The sequence below is a fragment of the Saccopteryx leptura genome, chromosome X (assembly GCF_036850995.1).
Source record: "Saccopteryx leptura isolate mSacLep1 chromosome X, mSacLep1_pri_phased_curated, whole genome shotgun sequence".
In the NCBI taxonomy this organism is placed as follows: Eukaryota; Metazoa; Chordata; class Mammalia; order Chiroptera; family Emballonuridae; genus Saccopteryx; species Saccopteryx leptura.
Genome location: NC_089516.1, coordinates 28,658,550 through 28,662,525, shown reverse-complemented (window position 1 = coordinate 28,662,525; position 3,976 = coordinate 28,658,550).

The following is a 3,976-nucleotide window of genomic DNA, read 5'->3' as shown; positions in this document are numbered from 1 at the left end:
CTCACCCTTCAGGTTTGGTATATTGGTCTCCTCCTGGGGAATCCTTAGCCCTCAGGGTACCAGAACCTCTGCTCTCATAGCCTTCTTTACTTATTAATGGCATCAGTTATGACAGTAATAATTTTAAAGCTCCTTGTGTGATTGGCAGTTTATTGTCAGTTCTTTTATTAATCATAAAATAAGCTCTATGAGGACAAGATATATAGTTTTCATTTCATTGAAAGCCCTTAATTACTATTTGCTAAATGAAAGAAGTGAAAATATAAATATAAATCATAATAACATTTTTGAAGTATATTTAGACATGGGTTATTGAACAAAATAATCTACTTCATAGTCATGAATTTAGTTACACATAAAAAGTTAAACTGTGATAGAATTTGTAGGTCACAGTGGTTCATGAAAATCTTTAGAGAATGGGAGACAATCAACAAAAATTGACACTGGGAGGTCTTTGAGAAGATCAGCCTGTGATAATTAATATACATGAGTTGGCAAAAGTTGGTTTACAGTTGTGAGTACATGAGACACAGAGCTTATTCTTGTATTATTATTAATTATTGTATTATTTTCCATATAAATATAAACCTAATTTTTCCCATCACTGTATATTGTTAGGAGAAAAAAAAACAATAGAGATTAGTATTTATGTACCTGTTTAAACACAACTGAAATTAAATATATACTTATTCTGAATATTGCTTGTATGAAGTCAAGGGGAAATTTTTTGCAATATTAAAAGGTTTGTTAAAGTAGTATTTAGGATTATTGAGTTATAACTTTGAACTTTTAAAATACTTACTTTAGAAGTCTATATTTGCCCTGGCCAGTTCGCTCAGTGGTAGAGCGTCAGCCTGGCGTGCAGGAGTCCCGGGTTCGATTCCCGGCCAGGGCACACAGGAGAAGCGCCCATCTGCTTCTCCACCCCCCCTTCCTCTCTGTCTCTCTCTTCCCCTCCCGCAGCTGAGGCTCCATTGGAGCAAAAAGATGGCCCGGGCGCTGGGGATGGCTCCTTGGCCTCTGCCCCAGGCGCTAGAGTGGCTCTGGTCGCGACAGAGCGACACCCCGGATGGGTAGAGCATCGCCCACCGGGTGGATCCCAGTCGGGCGCATGTGGGAGTCTGTCTGACTGCCTCCCTGTTTCCAGCTTCAGAAAATTAAAAAAAAAAAAAAAAAAAAAAAAAGTCTATATTTATTTCTGTTAAAGTTCTCATCTATGTTTATCATAAAGAGATCGATTTTATTCAACAACTAGATGATAATTTATTGACTTAGTTCTGATCAACACAATCCACATAAAACTACTGTATATATTTTGTTCAAATTAAGACTATTTCTTAACTGAGAATATGACTTTTTAAGTAAAATATTAAGACTTTAAAAAATCCGTTTTAAAACATAATGTACAACATAGCTTTATCATAATTTTTGTCAATGATGATTTTGTCATTCCCACTTAAGGACTTATATAGCCAATATATTTGAGTTATAGATAAGGAAGATATATATGGAATAAAAAAATATACTCACTGATTCTTACTTGTCTCACCCTCTGTCCCCCAGCTGATAATCACATCTCTGTTAACCAATGGATATTCTTATAACTAGAATGATTAAAACCGTAGAGACAGATTCTGAAACTAAAAGTAGCTTTTCATTTTTTAGCTTCATTTTGAGATCACACTGCCATTTTCATAAAGGCTGTAATAATTAAACAGAAATACATGCAGATGTCAACTACATATAGTATTTGCATGTCTGGAAGCAGATTGATTTAGTATATACAATGCAAATGTCAGGCTAAAGGGAAAAGGAAAGATCCAGAAGGGAGAGGGAGGGAAAAAATGAGGGAATATTTGATGTTATTTTTGCAGAGATTTTTTTTTCCATTTCAAAATATTTTTACATATTTAGCAGGAGAGGGAAAGTTAAATCCTAAAAATAAGCTTTTGTACAATCCATTTTTGGAGAAGCATAAAGATAAAGGATCTTAATTTTTTCAAGTATAAATATATACGTATTCTTTGAGAAGTACAGTAGATGTAAACGTTATGTGTTAATTATCAAAGCACAGTGCTTTCTTTCATAAGGCAGTCTGTACTTCTGATGTTCTATGTGTTAGTTGTTTTGTTTTTTTTTGGTTTGTTTGTTTTTTGTATTTTTGTATTTTTCCGAAGCTGGAAATGGGGAGAGACAGTCAGACAGACTTCTGCATGCGCCCGACCGGGATCCACCTGGCATGCCCACCAGGGGCGACGCTCTGCCCCGGTCGCTCTGTCGCAACCAGAGCCACTCTAGCGCCTGGGGCAGAGGCCAAGGAGCCATCCCCAGCCCCCGGGCCATCTTTGCTCCAATGGAGCCTCAGCTGCGGGAGGGGAAGAGAGAGACAGAGAGGAAGGAGAGGGGGAGGGGTGGAGAAACAGATGGGCGCTTCTCCTGTGAGCCCTGGCCGGGAATCGAACCCGGGACCCCTTGCACGCCAGGCCGATGCTCTACCACTGAGCCAACCGGCCAGGGCCGTGTTAGTTGTTTTTAATAAACATTTGAAAAGATTTTGGACTCCATGTACAGTGACCCCCCCCATGCATGTCATAAAACCGTGATGGTGAACCTTTTTATAAAAACCGCCCACTTTTGCAGTGCTGGTCAACCTGGTCCCTCCTGCCCACTAGTGGGCGTTCCACTTTCATGGTGGGCCAATCACAGTGCTGTTTGGTTGCTCTGCTACTGCCCACCGTGGAAGCTGGACTGCCCACTAGTGGGCGGGAGGGACCAGGTTGACCAGCACTGCAAAAGTGGGCGGTTTTTATAAAAAGGTTTGCCATCACGGACATAAAGCTTATAATATTCAGTGAAGGGACACAACCTCTTTGCCTCAAGCAATTTTTAAGGCACCCTTTAGGTCGAAGAACTCTCTAGATATAAATTTAGAATAGTCACAGAAAGAAATAATGTAGCACCTTTTAGACTTTGTGTATCTGATGAAAATCTAATTATGTTTTACTAGTTTTAAAGCCCTAAGTTAGATTTTCAGTGCACGGATATAAAAAATAAGTAAAGGACAACAAATAAATGCTTACAATTTTGCTTTTGTCTTGGCACTTAGACTCTTTTTCCTTGTGATGTTGTAATCATCGACATAACTTAATAGATATTTGAAGCCAAGTTAATTGTTTTTTACGTAGGTATCAGAGCAAAACAAACCTAAACCATAAATAATGACTAGAACTGCAAGGCAAAACAGAAGATATGAGCTCTAGAATGTAACATAGTTTATCATTTAAATAAAAGATTTGATCTACCTTAAGATTTCTCAACATTAGCACTATTGATATTTGGGACATATAATTATATATATTTTCAGGAGACTGTTTTGTACATTGTAGGATGTTTAGCAACATCTCTGGCTTCTAACCCCTTAATACAAGTAGCACCTACTCCCACATTTCTGACAATCAAAAATGTCCACTCTTCGCAAATATTCCCTAGGGAAAGACAAAATTACTTCCCCTCACTTCTTTCAAAATTATTTAGCTAAAAGCTTGTCAATTTGTTCATATGCTGGTGTATCTGTAGGGTCTATTTCTAGACGTCAGATTGCTGTATCAAGTGGTAGTTTTGGTAAATGTTGCCAGGTTTCTTTCCAAACGGTTGTACCATTTCACACTGGCAATATAAGACAGTGCCTGGTGCTATATGATGTCACAGAATGGTTAATGATCAAACTTTGATTTTTTTTTTGACAATCTGAAAGGTGAGAGAAAATGACTTGATGTTGCTTTGATTTCTATTTTCAAGTTTGCTTTGGCAGGATGATTTTTTATTATTCTGCTGTCAAAGAGACCACCTTAACAATATTTTTTACTTCTTTAAAGTTGTCCTCAAACTTGGTCATTGTTCAGAGAATATAAGAAAATAAAAAAAAATTATTTTGGTCTCTCTATGTGGTCTTCAATTATTTTGTTAGCCTAAAAAT